The sequence below is a fragment of the Megascapheus bottae genome, chromosome 18, assembly GCF_031878675.1.
Source record: "Megascapheus bottae isolate mThoBot1 chromosome 18, mThoBot2.hap1, whole genome shotgun sequence".
Classification (NCBI taxonomy): Eukaryota; Metazoa; Chordata; class Mammalia; order Rodentia; family Geomyidae; genus Megascapheus; species Megascapheus bottae.
In genome coordinates, this window is record NC_143526.1 from 32,084,987 (window position 1) to 32,101,408 (window position 16,422).

The following is a 16,422-nucleotide window of genomic DNA, read 5'->3' on the forward strand; positions in this document are numbered from 1 at the left end:
GCTTCCTCCCTGTCGCCAACTGTCCTTTCCTGCTTCTTTCTGTGGTGAGCTAGCTCCTGGGACTCGACCCTCCCGCCCACCCAGGACAAAGTGGGGGAAGCCTGAGTTCAAAACCCAGCCTAGCTGCTCAGATTCTGTTTCTCCATCATCATACCCTCCTCCATGCCACGCAGTTTCCTGACCTGTAGAAAGGAGAGCCCAGGTGCGGGATAAAGGGCCTTCTTGTTCTCTCAGGAAGGTCTGATCCCTGCTGGTGGAAAGATGCAAGTGGGCAGGGACAAGTGTTCAGAAGATGCGGGTAGGGGGACACCTGGCTTCCCTCACTGGCACCAAGATGTGTGAGTTGGGGGGAAGGGAAGGGCTCCACCACGAGGGTCCCCTGCTCACGTCCCAGCACAGGGAAGAGCATAATCAGCAGGTACCAGCATAATGGCGTTCCTCCTGTGCTGTTTGTAGTCATCACGGGGTCTGCCAGCCCCAGGGACATTTATTCGCACTTGGCAACTGGGAGATGCCTGTCCCATACTGCCCATCAGTAAGGTGTGGGATGAGATCTGAACTCAGAACCAGGTGACAATGGCCCCTCTTCCCAACTTCCCTCACTTTGAAGAAAAGGAGAGGGAAGCAAGATGAAGAAGGGCTCAAGTCTCAAACCCCAGCTTCCCAGCTGCTGTGGGGATTCTGTGGGTGGTGGGAAAGGCATTGTAAATATGCATGACATGCAAATACACCGCTAAAAAAACAATGTGGGGGCCCACAGGCGCCGGGATACCAAAGTGCTTTGGAAAATGTAGTGTTGTACAAACACTTGAGTTTCTATGACGACGGCTCCATGTTTTTCCCTCCCTGACACTGCCAGGGCTGGTCACAGGGTCTCAGGGTTCAGGCTTATCTCAGGCACCTCCTAATTAGTGTTCATCCCCCCCCCCAATTCCTGCAGGCACTGGTGCCTCTCCTCTGCCGGAGCCGCACAGTCCAGGCTGTGACCAGGACCTGGCAGGGCCCCTGTCCCGTGCTGCCTCCTGCCAGCGCCTCCGATGGAGTGCCCTGAGGAATGTGCGTGCCAGCCCTCTGTCCAGTACCCCTTTTTGAGCTGACTCCTGCAGTGTACCAGCTGGCACCCCCTTTTCCTGCACACGTGGCTCTGTGGTGGGTAAGTTACTGTGGCCTTGGGCCTGCACTCCTCACCCACTCCACAATGCCTGCCTGCACTTGGGAAATGCCCAGCTACCCGCCTGCTCGCTTGCTTGCTCGCTGGCACCCACGTGCTGGCAAGGAGACTTCTTGGGAGCTTTCCTGGGTCTGGGCTCAGCTTTCAGCTTAACTGGCTTCTCATGCCCTACCCTTCCAACAACCCAGGGGTGGGCGCGGCGAGCGCACCCAGTTTTAGGAAGCGGCCTCAGAAAGGGAAAGACATTGCCTGATTGGGGAGGGGCACTGCCCATCCACCTGGGTTCATTTTGAAGACCAGCTCTTGCCATGTTCTGGGCTGGGCCAGGTTCTGGGCACTGGCTTGGCAGGGGAGCTGGGCTGGACCTCAGCTGAACCTAATACCTGGACACCCAGCCTCCCAAGAGTTCCCCCGCTTTTCCTCCAGCTCCCCACCTTGCCCACACCTGCATAGGATGAAGTACTGGACCCATCTCTGACTATCTGAGGATGCTGAAACCTGTCCCTGCCCCCCTGCCCCCCCCCCAGTCCTGGTCCTATCTGTCTACTCCCCCAGAGCAAGGTCAGTGCCCCCAAGAGACGGGAGCCACAGCACATGATGAGGAAACTGAGGCTCAGAGAGATGACTGGTGCTGGAGGGTGGAGACCAGCCCAGGGTCAGCCACCTGTCAGTCTGCGTAGACAGTGGGCAGGCCTGAAGTCCCCAGGGTGAGGACATTGTGCTCCTCTCCTGGATAGCTGCAGCTGGCACCCAGCCCTGAGCTCAGTGGGTCTGCAGTGTAAGCCATGGAGGGAAGGAGAGGGAGAAGCAGAGGGAATCCCTCACCCCCCACCCCAGACACTTGTAGAACTCACAAGCCTGATGGCTTTGGGGCCAGCTGAGGTCCCTGCTGAGTTCAGAGAGCCTGTGGGAGCTGGGGCCTGCACAAGGCCGCCAGTCCTGTGCTCCCCAGACTCGCATCTGCCAGCAGCTGCTCAGCCTCCCCAGTGAGATAGTGATGGGAAGGGAAAAGACTCGTAAATATGTATACTATGCAAATGTCAGGATAATATAAAAAGCTGTGAAGTTTGCCACAGATAATGTATGTGGAAGGGGCTTTTCTGAGAACAAGAAGCATCACCTAAATGTGGTACCCACCTTTCCTATTCTATTAATAATCATGGAAAGGACCCCAGCAGATACAGGCCGCTCCCCCCCTCCCCGTCCCACTCTCCTGGCTGGGCCCCCAGTCTCTTTGTCATAACAGCTGCAGATTGCTGCATTTGACTGATGTGATAAGAACATCTCAGTCTTGAGAATTGCGATTCCATCACAGCCTGCTTGTGCCCCAGGATACCACGTGTAATGGGCGGCCTGTGGAATGGTGGGCCTTTGTGGTGCCAAGTCTTGCATGTACAGTGGCCTGGGAAGGTTGATGGGGAGACTGAGGCACAGTCCTGGTTAGAGAGCTGACTTCCTTGAAAGTGATTGCCATCTGGTGCCCTCCTCCACCCAGAGCCAGGCACTGGGAACACAGCAGAGCTGGCAGCTCCCGCCATGTGTGGCCCAGTGACGGAGAACGGGATTCCTTGGCACGAGCTGGGGGGTAGCAGCCGTCAGTATGGCGTGGAAAGATGGAGGCCGGGCGGCGCGAGGGAGGTGTTACCGCTGCGATTTTGCTAACAAGCTGGCTATTTCAGGAACAGCCAAATCCAGGAAACCATTTGTGGAGTCTCCATGCCCCGGACAGAAGCAGCTGAGGGGTGTGGGGTCCCCAGGGCAGGGGGACTGAGGAGCCAGGCTGGAGCAGAGCAGAGAGCAGCCACACTTTGACTGTGATTTGTTCTTGTCTAGTTAGTTACAACAGTGACAGCACCGTAAAAGTCTGGAAAAGGATTCAATTTGTAGAGAAAGAGAAAAAAACCCGAGGCTTTGGCAGGTGTGAGGTGGGCTGTGCGGGCCAGCAGGGGTCGATCAGTGAACCTGTCTGGGTGGTGGCTCCACAAATCTTTGCCTCGTGGTACTTGGTGGCATGTGATGTTTTTTGCTCTGTGCACTTTCCTCTTTGGTATTCTGTCATAAATGGTTACGTAACGGTATGTAACGGTCCAGGCTAGTGTCTATGAGCACTTACCCAGATGCTAAGCATCTCACTTGGGTTCTCATTGGATCCTTGTATCCCGCCTGTTTTCCAGAGAAGGAGGGTGAGCTTCACGGGGGCAGAGCTACTTGGCTTGTGGGCATAGAGTGGGGAGGATGGTGAGAACCCAGACTAAAGTTTCATTTGCAAGTGGGAGGACCTAAGAAGTCCCCTCCACCAGGGCCAGTCTCCCCCACCTATCCTTCTAGCCTGTGACTCTTGTGTGTCCAAGGCATGGGAGGCCAGGCAGGTGTATGGAGGCTGGAGGCTGACAGGCAGACAGGACAGGACCATTACGGGTGTTGAAGGATAAGGATGGGATGTGAGGTGGCTCAGAGGAGGACCTAGGGCTCATCCAATGTGGAAAAAAAAATGCCACCTAGCAGAGCAATTGATGGCTCACACCTGTAATCCTGGCTGACACCTGGAAGATCATGCTTTGTAGCCAGCTGGGACAGAAAAGTCCAAAAGACTTGTCTCCAATTTACCATCAAAATGCATGACTGTAGGGATGGCTTAAGTAGTGGAGTGTCACCTGTGAGCAAGAAAGCCAAGCCAAACAGGAGACCTGGAGTTCAAGCCCCAGTAAAAGTGGTCATGCACACGCACATATACACACACCAGAAAAAAAGAAGGGAAGGGAAGGAAAAAGGAAAGGCCATCCAGGTGAGATAGGGCCAGGCCCAACCTCTGAACTCTGGATATGGGGTCAGATTTCCATTTCTTGAGGATACTACTAAGTATTGTGCACACCCACTTAATGTCTTTTAAACCTCAGAACCAGCCGTACAGATGAGGGGCCTAAGGGCCAGCACCACACAGCCTGTGATTAGTGGGCCACTCTATCAGACGCCTGTGTCCAGGCCAGCAGAGCCCAGGACCTCCAGGCTCCCTGGAGAGTGGGATTCAAGGCCTAAGTATATGGAGTAAGGGTCTAGAATAGAGCTCTTGTGCAGATCTGCAGCCTCAATGGGCACTGCCAATGTGTTATAGAGCATGGCATGGCCGAGGGTTTCTCCACGCCGAGAAGCCAGCAGCCTGCTCCTCTGGGGGTATCAGCCTACAGGCACCCATACACATGTCAAGGTCGTTGATGGACCCCAGCCCCCACTGTCTACAGCCCTGTCAGAGGACACAGCCTTGTGGAGGAACAGATAGTACCCCATCGTTCACATAAATGGGTGGGACACAGGGCCACGCAGGAAATCAGCAAATGACATGGCATTAGAGCTGAGATCCATGGGGTAACATGGATCAGACTCGCAGAGTAAGGACAGAAGGGGACGAGGTGCTTTCCCATCCCCCAGGGACTGTTTAAATCTGGCGTGCCGCGGCTGTACAGGGGTGCCTGCCGCAGGTGCTGGAAATGGGCCCAGGGAGCTAAATTTATTGTTGCAGAAAGAACTTCATAGTGTGTTGTGGAGTTTTAAAAAAAGAGGTTATAAAACAGCATCGATGGCATGATATCATTTCGGTCAAAACTATGTGCTTCTGAAAACTATTCCCAAGGTGCCTGAGGTTGGGGCTTGGTGGGCTTGGCTGTCTTCATGCTTTCCAAATTTAGGGTCTTTCCTGAGGGCTAGGACATGTCAAGAAGGGTAAGTGTCAGGGCACCCACCATCCTGCCTGGGGAAGCTTTCTTCTGCTTCAGTTGACCCTGTAGAGCGGCATGTGGGGTGAGCTGGGAACCAGAAGATCTGGGTATAATTCATTCCCATCACTTGTGGGCTGTGTGACCTTGGATGAGCCACTTGCCCTCTTTAGAGGCTGAGTTTTCTCAGCCTTTAAAGTTTTCTCATTCAAAGATAAGAATAGCAGGAGGGGTCAGGTGTGGTGGCTTATGCTGAGGAAGCTGAGATCTGAGGATCCTGGTTCAAAGCCAGCCTGGGCAAGAAAGTCTATGGGACTCTTATCTCTAATAGTCTTGAGCAAAAAAAGCTCAGGCAGAGTGCCCAGGCCCTGAGTTCAAGCCACAGTCCCAGCACAAAGGTAGGGAAAAGGGAAAGGGGGGAGGAGAGGAAACCTAAAGGGAAACATGAAAGTGTGCTGTAGGCTTGTATGAATTAAGACACATCCAAGACTAGAACAGTAGTCAGCTACCAGTGGTACCACATTCTGTCTGCGGGTCATATTCTGCCCTTGTATTTTGAGACAGGACCAAGAGAGGGGGGCACAGCTTAGTAGCACACACATGGCCAACCAGACCTCAGACCACTAGCAACCCCCATCCTCAAGGCCTGGCTACTCCTACCCACACACTTGCCTTTGCCAGTGAACACTGTCACCAGAGATCCACCCCTGGCCCTGGATCTGCCAGATGTTTCCAGTTGTTGGGAGTTTTGTTGTTGTTTTGTGTGACAATCACTAAGCCTGCTTGACAAATCAGACATTCAGAATCTTAAATCTTATGTCTCTTCTTCTAACTCTTTGGAATTGTAGAGTCTTTGTTACAAATAATCCAGCAAGCACAAACATCCATGTTTTACAAGTAAATCTCCTGTGCCTCTCTTGATGACAGTCATAAATTAGAAATGACCTAATTACCTGTTTGTGATAGATAGGTAAATAAATTACAGCCGGGGACGGTGGCATCTTCCGTAGCAATGGAGACAGTGCTGTACCATCCTTGTTGACATGGAAACTTGTCCTTCATCGTTGAGGGGGAAATAGGAGGTTAAAACATGGTGTGTAGCTGGATGCTGTGGCTCATACCTCTAATCTCAGCTCCTCAGCTGAGATCTGAAGATGTATGTTCAAAGCCAGCCCAGGCAAAAAAATTCATGTGACTTTTATTTCCACTAAATCACCAAAGGCTGGCAGTAGAGCTGTGGCTAAAGTGGTAGAGCATTAGCCTTGAGCAAAAAGGTTCAGGGACAGTGCTCAGGCTGTAAGTTCAAGCCCTGTACACACACACGCATGCGCGCATACACACACACACACATACACACAAAATGGTGTGTATTGTACAATAATGGGTTTAGAGTCTTTTCTGAATGTTAGGAGTTGAAGGGAAGAACAGTATATCTGCATAAATGTTTTATTTCATTTGTATGAAAAATGTCTGTCTAATTATACACATGTTCCTACCCAGAGAAATGTCCAGAAGGACAGTCATTAAGATGTCCATAGCCATTTCCTCTGGCGGGTGAGGTGGGGGTGAGCTCTATTTTTATTTTTGCTCATGTTATTCAGAACCTTTTCAAGTACAACTAACAGAAAACCTAGCCTAAACTGACGTAAGCAGAACTAGAATTGATGATCTTAGCCGGAAGCAGTGGCTCACGCCTGTCATCCAAGCTCCTCAGGAGGCTGAGATCTGAGGATCAAGGTTCAAAGCCAGCCCAGGCACAAAAGGACCTGAGACTCTTATTTCCAATTAATCACTAGAAAATGGGAAGTGGGGTTTGGCTCAAGGGTAGAACGGTAACCTTGAGCTAAAGATCTCAGGGACAGCACCAAGGCCCAGTTCAAGCTTCATGACCCACAAAAAAAAAGGGGGGGGGCCGGGAGTTTGGCCTAGTGGTTAAAGTGCTTGCCTCGCATTCATGAATGCCCGGGTTCGATTCCTCAGTACCACATACATAGAAAAAAGCCGGAAGTGGTGCTGAGGCTCAAGTGGTAGAGCTCTAGCCTTGAGAAAGTCCAAGGACAGTGCTCAGGCCCTGAGCCCAAGCCCAGGACTGGCAAAAAAAAAAAAAAAAAAGAATTGACAATCTTCTAAACTGTAAGATCTAGAGCTACCCTTTGACTGCAGGCTCGGCTGGTTCCAGGGTTCAGTGTGACAGGACTTGGTTTCTCTTGATATTTCTCATCTCTTCCTTCTCAAGGTGTTTTCCCAGTTCTCACAGAGCTCTCCCAGATGCCTGTCCAGAAGAATGAACAAGACTACTTCCCAGACAGCTCACACACGAGGCCCAAGACTGAGGCTTAGCAGTGATTGGGCAAATGTGTGGGGTGTGCCTACCCTAGAACTGAGTCTCAGCAGTGATGAATCAGATTTAATCCCCCTCAATTAATTGCTGTTCCAAAGAGGATTCAATGCTGTGATTGGCAGCTAGCCTGTGCCCTGCCCTCCAGTCCCTGACCTCAGTAGCAGAGAATGGAGAACACTGACCCCCCCCTCCTCCCCAACCAGAGCCAAACCCAGTAAACTCCTACTTGTAATTATTTGATTTTTTTCCCCCAAGATGCATGGCCTTATTGTTGATGCTGCTGTTGTTTTGTGGGGTTTGTTTGTTTTATGATAGAGTAACCCAGATTGGCCTTGAAATCAAGTTCCCTGTGCCTTGGCCTCCTGAGGGCTGAGATTCTGGGGATGTTCTACCATGCCCAGCCTGCTGCATGACTTCAGAATAGTCAGGAGAAGCACTCTGACCACTGGGCGGTGCCCTGAGGCCAGACCTCCCTATCAGAAGCTCACAGACAATGCCTTCAGCTCTCTCAAAATCAAAACGCTGGTGCCCTGGACCTCAGAAGTTGCTGGTTGTTTTCTGTCTCTGAAGGGAGCTAGCCTTGCTGATCCTGGAGTTTCTGCAGTCTTTGGAAGGACACAGTAGGAACGTACAGACAATTGACATAGAAGGAGCCTAGGGTCTGCACGTGGGGTAGAGGGAATACAGAGGCCAGCCTGGAAGCAAGGAAGGCTTCCTAGAGTAGGTGACACATTTGTACTGAGGGACTAGATGCTGAAAAGACATGGCAGGCAAGTGAAACCACATGTCAAAGCCCTAGGGCATGTAGGAGGACCACTGCCATGGAATGAGAATGGGCAGGCCCAGCCCACGGGATCTCTGAATGCCATGGTCAGAGCTTGGAGTGGATGCTGTGCGAGGAGGAAGGGAACATGCTGGGAGCCCAGCTGGCAGTCAGCTGGAAGCTCTGCAGGGGAAGAGGGGAAGGAGTGAAGGGATTCGTGGGCGCTCAAAGGGCCCTTGAAGATCTCCTGTTCATGTCCCTTCCTACCTGTCTTGAGGTACTGAGCCATGGCTTGCATATCCTGGGGATGGGGAGCTCACTCTGTCACAGGATGTGACAGTGTCCCAGGATTGAGCCCTCAGTTGTGATGCTGTCTGAGACATGGAGAACCATCTCCTGGACATCAGAGGGCAGTGAAGATGGCTCAGCATCTCCAGGGCCAAGACAACAGTCACTCCATCACCCTGAGCAGAGAGCTGCAGGGAACAGATTCTAGGGAGAAATGCTGGCAGGGCTAAGCTGGGACCTGCCTCTGTGCTGGAAACCAAGGGTCCAGCCAGAGCGTGGAGACAGGCCAGGGCAAGGAGGCCTCTGTAGGACTCAGTTCTTATGCTGCTGGAACCTGGCCCTTGAGGTGGAAGGGCACTGAAGGCATTGTAGGCCGGGGATTAGGAAGGACCCGAGCCTTGATTAGTGTCTGGGTGACAATGTGCATAGCAGGGCAGGACCTTAAAACAACCCTGAGGGGTGTGTCTACCAGGGATTTGGTGAGGCCAGAGGCTCGGTGCTCTACAAGTAGGGGACAGAGTCAGGTTTGCCCTGGAAGCAGTGGCTCAGACTTAGGGTTCTGTGTACCTGAACCTAGGTGAGTTCCAAAAAGGGTGGGTGATTACCCCGGGTGAGGACACATCATGAGACTTGGCGCAGCAGCTAGGTGGAAGCTCTGAGGCCCATGCAAGCCTACCAAGTGACTGGAGCGAGTCTCTTCCCCTGTGTGGAGGGAAGGTGACTGTTGTGACGCCCCCAGAGCTGGGAGAGACAGGCCCTGTAGAGTACCTGAGGCTCAATAAGTGTCTGGCTGCTAAGCTGTTCTGGTGACTGTGATGTAGGTTGAGGGACAGTTTTGTGGGGATAGAGGAAGGCACAGAAGCTATCACTTGCAGCAGGCAACTTGGGGGCTTCCGAGACCAGCCTGGGCTAGCCAGAGCGGGAGGGGACAAAGAGTGCTCTGCGGATGGCCAGGTAGGGTGGTGGTGAGCGCCCATTCAAGCAGCAGCTGTGTCACAACTTGGCAGTTTTGGAGTAGTTGTGACTCATTTAAGAATCAGGAAGCTCCCTTCCCAAATTTTAAGTCCTTCCTGCTCAGAATGCTAAGGTCTTCATCTATGAAACAGGGATTGTGGGAGCCCTGAGCATAGAGTTGGTGGCAACGTTTAAGTGAAAACTTGTAAATAAGGTGCTCGGGCCAGATCTGACATGGCAGCACTCAGTGAATGCAGACTGTGGCCGCCATGCTTGCTGTCTGTACTGTGTCTTTGGGTGTAGCATTCCCGTCTGACACTTGCCCGTTTCCTCTGCCCATCAGGCTCTCCTGCCCAACAGTTCTGTCAGAGCCCCTTTTAGCCCCTGTGGCTGCTGCTTCTGTCTCTGGTTCCCCCTCCCTAGGAGACAGTAGGGATTCCAGACCCTTCTGGGCCCCTTTTAGCTCTCACTTGAGCAAGAGTTGGCAGGTTGGGGCGTCGGGTGCCATCCGCCTCCCATATGTTTCCTGCTATTTAGAGGAAAACTCTCCCTGCACTCCTCCAACCACACAGGCTGACATTTCCAGACAGACGCTGCAACCAGCTCTTCAGAGGATTGGCAGATAAATTTGGCCCAGGCTGTTGGGAAAATCTTCAGCCTTACTAGGGAAGCAGAGCCCAGGCTCCCTGACTTCCGTCCACCCTGCGGCGCCGGGGCCCGGGCCTCCTTCCAGGGCTGAGAGGCTGGGCTGCAGCCTCACGGATCAGGGTAAGTCCGAGCAGCCCAGCCTTCCACACACATCCCTGGTTGTAGCCACCCCTGCTCACACGGGTGTGGCCAGGCTTAGTGGTGGCCCCTGGACAAGCAGGTTTGGGATTAAAGAGACCGGATCTTCCGTGTGAAACCTGTAGTGGGCTATACTTTTCCGAACATTGTTTCCGTCACCTGTAAAGTGGGGGCAATAGGAAGACCTGCTGGTCATGAAGAAAGCCTCAGCATGGTGCGTGGCACGTGCCGCAAGCTCCACGAGCCATTGCCGTTCTTCTCGTCCTCCTCCTCGTCCACCACTAGTGCAGGAGACAGTGGCTCAGTGTAGATGAGAGGCTTTCCTTCTCCCCTGTGGCTGTATGGAAATTCAGGGCAGTTCTCGTTGGGGGGAGGGGCAGGCGGGAGGGGGATGGTAGAGGCTGGACAGATGGAAGCTGCCACACCCAGGCTATAGCATGGATGATAGCATGCACACAGTCACGCACACACACACACACAATCACACACGTGCACACAGAATCACATGCACAAACATACAACACACATACATAGATACACACAGAGAACCACATGTGCATATATATCACACATGTGCACACACAGTGCATATGCATACACCCACTTACACATACGAGTACATGTGATCCCATGTACACACACCTCTGGAGTACCCATCTGCCTGGTTCTCCTGGGTGTGGAGGGGAAGAGCAAGGCCAGGCCAAACGTAGCCAGAGGTCCAGTGGTTGGGAAACTCGGTGTCAGGTATGAGAGGAGCCTCGGGGAAGCTTGAGTACTTCTGTTTGGCTGGAGTAGAAAGTGGGTGGTGGGAAGGTGTGGGAAGCCAGTCTGAGCTTCATTCAGATCTTGTGGAGCCTGGTTTTGGGCCTCCTGCCAGCGGTGACTAGCGGGGGGGGTCCATGTAGACTCAGGGCCCAGGAGAAGGATGGTATGGGACAGGGGAAGTTGGCGCCTACTAAGACAGACAGCCTCTCTGTTGGCCTGGGCAAGGTCAAGGAGGTTAAGGGACAGAAGGTGGAGGGGCAGCAGGAACAATGCAGGAGCCAAACAATGGGCAGCCTTGAACACCAGACCCATCAATCTTCTCCCTTTGGAGGTGAGGACCAGCCAGGAGGCTGGAAGCAAGTTTGGTGCTCATAGCAAATAGGTTAGAGCAAGGACCAGGCAGTAGGTTGTACCTTCATGTCCTGACAGAGGGTCAGGATATGTGTTCCTTCATGTCAGTGTTTCCTTGCTGCTCTGGCTGAACCACCTGACACAGGGTCCAGCTCACACAAGATGAAATGGTTACTGAGTGAATGAGATGCAGGGAGAAATGGACATCAGCTTTCTTGGCACAAGGCTCTTTGATGAGCTTGCGAAATACTCTCAAAGGGAAGTGGGTAAAAAAATGGCTTATAGGGCAGGCCCTGAGGAGGACGTTGAGGCTCCTGCCCATGTCTAGAGAGGATAGGAGCTCACTGTGTTTGTGTGTTCAGAGGCAGGTCCCATCCCTGCCCTGGGCCTGGGTTTGCTCACCCGTATGACAGGTATGAGAGGCCTTGGTAGGGACATCTGCTGCTGGGAATGAAGGTGCTTGCTCTTATTCTTGGGTATTCCCCTAGTATGTAGGATGCTAATACAAGGACAGTGGGCTGGAGGTCAGCTTGCCACACAAGGAGAGGAGATACTCATTGCATTTGAATCCCTGGCCTCTAGGGAGGGCCAGGACACCCCCACCTTAGCTGGCTGTAGTGTCTGAGCCCAGCAGCTTGCTGGTGCTGGCCGGCTGGGCATGGAAATCCCTGCCTTGAGTGCTGCTCACTAGTGACTGGACAGGACTGGGCCACTTAAGGTGAGAAGTGAGGATCATGGGAGTTGTCAGAAGTAGCCTGGAGGTGTGAAGCAAACTGGAGTTTGACACTTTCACAACTGTGTGACCTTTGTTGATTTCCTGGGCCATCTGAGCCTTGGTTTCTTAATCAACAAAATGGGTACTCTGCAAGACCCTGGTCCAGTACTCAGCATCGACAGTACCAATCACTGCCAGGCTTGTCCCTTCCTCATTCGGAAGGGATAGCCATGTCCTAAGGCCCTGTGACGTGCCTATCACATCCCTGACAAGGGGCCTGTCAGAGGACCCTGGGGTCTGTTGCACCCTCTTCCTGCTAAGGACCAAGGAAGGAAGGATTGATGATACCCCACAATGGCAGAGAGGTGTCGGGGCAAGAACAAATTCCATCCTCACCAAATGGCCAAGGAGGTGGCCTCAGGGAGGACCGATGGAGTGAGGCGAACAGAGGATCAGAAGTGCGTTTCCTCCTTGCTCAGTGTCTTGAGATCAGGGCAACAAGCCCAGCTCTTGGGATGAGATGGCCGCAAGCCTGTCATTGCTGCTGTGTCTGGCGGTGACTCTATCCAGGGACTGTCACCACTTCTGTCTGAAGTGAGTGCTCCGGAGGCTCTGGATGCGTGGGGGGGGGGGGGAGGGGGGAGAGCTGGGGCTTCCCGCTGGGAGTCTCCCTGGGCAGGAATCACAAAGCAGACCGGCCTGGGGGTGCCAGCCATGAACTGCAGTGCAGTTGAACCTCAACAGGAAAAGGGAATGGAGCTGTCTGTTCCACACCGCCTAGAGGAGGTGGTTTTGACCCTATGACCTCTGTGCTGTTTTCTCTGGAGGGGTGCTCAGACCCCTTCTCCCCTGACCTTGGTGCTGAAGGCAATGCTCTAACCATGGTGCTGAAAACAGGGTCTGGCGCCCCTCCTAGCATTCAGTGCCCTGTCCATGGTTCTGTTTACAGAAGGTTTTCCTGCAGCGCTTTCCTGAGCTGTGGCATTCTGGGAATTCAGCTGGGCAGGGTGAGAGGCTTTCATTCTGATACGGGACAGATTTGAGAACTGCCCAAGGCAGCACTGGGGGCTCTGTTGTCATCTACCAGACACCTTTTAAAGAAACTCAGTACAAGTATTAATATGCCACTTGTTCCTAAACACCAGCCTACGGAGAGCTGCGAATCCCTGACACCTAGAAGACTCGAGGGCTCCAGACTCTGACATGGTCTCAGTTTCCTAAACCATGACTGGAATTCTGTCACTGGCCTTGACCACAGATTCAGGCATGAAGTGATGTTTATCTTACCCACCAAGAGGCCATGAAACATGAATATCCTTAGGATTCTGTGGCATTTCCTGGGTTGGGCTAGATACGAAGGGAGGTGTCAGGTTCTGTGGTTGTGTGGCAAAGGGAGGAACAACTGTTTACTGAGAACCTGTGGTGCGCGAGGCTCTGAGTTGGATTTGAGTCTTCAGCCCCACAGCCATGCTGGGAGGAGAGGCGAGGTACATTCCACACCGCAGAAGCAGGGAGAAAGACATCCCAAGCCTATGCTAGAGAGTATTGGAAGTCAGCAAAGGCTTTGACCACCGGAAGCTAAACCCTGGGTGTCACCTGGCCCAACTCAGAGGGGGTCATAGTGTGACCACCTGGAGAAACAGCTCAGGCTAGATTAGGCTTCCATCATGGCTGTTCTCTTCCAATGCTTGTAGAACCTCTATTCTTCTCATGTTGGCCTTGGCTTTAGAGAGATAAGAAATTAGCTATGCCAGAGGTGGTAGTACACTCCTGTAATCCCAGCCACCTAGGAAGCAGCAGTCAGATGGCTCTTGCTCAGCCCAGGCATAACAGTAGATCATATCTCAACAGAGTTGGCTTTGGGACACACATCCATCCATGCAGGTGGTATAGGGCAGAGGATTGTGACCTAAGGGCCCCGGGCATGAAGTGTGAGACCCTATCTGAAAAATAGCTACACACAGCGAAAAAGAGGACGTGCTGGAGGTGTGACTTAAGTGGTAAATTGCGTACCTAGAGCTTGAATTCAAATACAAGAGGTGTGTGTGGGGAAGGAGGGGGAAATTCGTTTTGTCACAAATCGTACTAGATTTAATCTTTAACTCCTTATGTAAAATTATTTCACGATTAAAAATAAATAGAACTTGGTTCAAGTCCTAGATCTGCCACTTGTGGGCTGTGTGACCTGAGACCAGTCACTTATCCTCTCTGGGCCTCTTGTTTCCCACCTCTGGCAGAGCAGAAGGTAATAGTGATGGGTGGTTTTACGAATCACAAGTGACAGTGGATGAAAAGCAGCAGACAAGTTAGTTCTTGTTGGTAGAAATAAGACCCATGGAAAGGAGGGGCTCCCCAAAGAGTGGCATGAGGTATCTTGAGAGGCAGAAAGGCCTAGAAGGATCATGCTAGTCGACACTGCCTCGCCCCAGCTGGTCTGGTGGCTGGCTTGAGCATCACCTGGCAACCCCAGCTGACAGACATTCCTTCGGGCAGGCCTCTTGAATCTGCAGAGCCAAATGCCCCTGTGGGGGTTGGTGGCCGGGCCAGCTCTGGCTGCTCCCCCACCCGCCCTCTAATGACTCCAAGCTTAATATCCTTCCCGGGGCTTCTGTCATGCCTAATTAGGCTGTCCTTGGCCATCTGAGGCCCTGGACGTGACCGTGGCTGCTGCCCTTGGCAGACACTTGGTTTTTGGGTAGAGGTGGCTGCCAGCCCATAGGACCCACATGTGTGAGATATCTGATTCCCAGGCTCAGCCCCTGCCTCCCCCCATACCCACCGAGTTCCCAGGCCTGGCACCCAGGGCAAGGGAACGAGGAGAGAGAGAGGTGGTGGGATGCACACCAGCTGCCCTCCTCCCCCGAGGCTGCCTCACCCACGCGCTCCCTGAGCCTTTGGGCCACCTAAGCAGCCCTCAGGACTCGGGCTAGAGCAATCACATGTCTTGTGAGCTGAGTGAGGGGCTAGGGTCAGGGCCATCCTGCCATAACCCTGTCCACAGCACCCATCCATGTGCTGCAGGCATTCGGGAAAGGCAGGAAGCGAGAGAAGGAAGAAGAGGGAGGAAAAGTTGACAGGCATCCCATGCAGAGGGCACATTCCCAAGCCCAGAGGGCCTTTCTCACACCAGTTATATCATAATCATCTTTTTTTCCAGTTTGTTTGCTTATTTGCATACTGGAGAAGTGGTCCCTTTCTTCTGCTGTATAATACTCCATGAGGTCCACCTGACCTTTCTGCTTCTCCTCTGTAATCAGGGCTGCTGGGAGCACCTGTGGGTGGGTGTGAGGTTCTCTGGGTGCCGTGTTTGCTGAGAAATTGCCCTGCCAGGTAATTATGCCAGTCCGCACCCTGTTAGTGATGTGTGCTCAGCACCTCACCCTCAGTTGATTTAGCACTCTTTAATTTTGCCAATCTGCTGGGAGAGAAAAGCTCGTTTTCATTAGTGGCGCCAACTATTAGAGGAGCTGAGTGTCTCATTAGATACTCATCTGAATGGTCATCAAAACTCCCTCTTCTGCAAAATGCCTGCTCATACACTTTGACCAATTTTTTTATGGTTCCACTTAGCTTTTTCTTAATTTGTAAAAGAGGTTGACATATGTGGGTATTATTCCTAGTTAGGTTGGTTGTCAATATTTTCTCCCAGTGTTTGGCTTTTTAATCTAGTATCTTCTTTATCTGCAAGCTTAACATTGTGCTATTAAATGTGTTGGTTTTTCCTTCCTTGATTTTTTACTTGTCTGGGTTTGTTTAAGAAGGTCTTCTTGGGCTGGGAGTGTAGCCTAGTGGTAGAGTGCTTGCCTAGCATGCATGAAGCCCTAGGTTCAAGTCCTGGGTACCACATACACAGAAAAGGCCAGAAGTGGTGCTGTGGCTCCAGTGGTACTCTTGAAGAAAGCCCAAGGACATTGTTCAGGCCCTGAATTCAAGACCCAGAACTGGCAAAAAAAGATCCTCGTGAAGTCGGGTACCACTAAACTCACCCCTGTAATCCCACTTACTCAGGAGCTGAGAAATTTTTTTCTTCTTGGTAATGGGACTTAAACTCAGGACACGGGCCCTGGCCCTGAGCTCCTCTGCTCAAGGCTAGGACTCGGCCACGTTGGGCTGCAGTTCCACCTCCAGTTTTCTGGTGGTTAATTGGAGATAAGAGTCTCAGGCTTTTGGCCTGGGCTGACTCTGAACCATGATCCTCAGATCTCAGCCTCCTGAGTAGCTAGGATGGCAGGTGTACGTCAGCAGTGCCTGCCCGTGAGACTCTTCCCTCTAATTAACTGCTGAAAAAAAGGTAGAGCTGTGGTTCAAGTGGGAGTGCACCCGCCTTGAGCAAAACTAGTCATTTAAAAAATAGAACCCTGAGGGACGATGCCCAGGCCCCAAATTCAAGCCCCAGTACCCTCATGAGAAAACAAACAAACAACAACAACAACAACAAAAAACCCCAACTCCTCACCTTAGCAAAAGAAGATATTCTCTATTCCTTCCAATAATATCAAGCTTTTCTTTTCCCCTAAATCTTATTTTCTCTCTGATCCAGGGTGAGTCTTTGATCTTGGCATGTGGTGGGAAGGAGAG

General features: G+C 52.3%; 1 protein-coding gene across 4 annotated transcripts in view; it reads left to right on the plus strand.

Moving 5' to 3' along the window:
* Positions 1 to 974: 974 nt before the first annotated feature.
* Dlgap4 (DLG associated protein 4) overlaps positions 975 to 16,422 on the plus strand; it is a 102,682-nt gene continuing 87,234 nt past the window's right edge. For all 4 annotated transcript variants that reach the window (XM_090352288.1, XM_090352287.1, XM_090352289.1 and 1 more), the window contains exon 1: positions 975 to 1,153. The gene's annotated coding sequence lies outside the window, so the exon portion shown is untranslated. The remainder of the gene's footprint in view (positions 1,154 to 16,422) is intronic.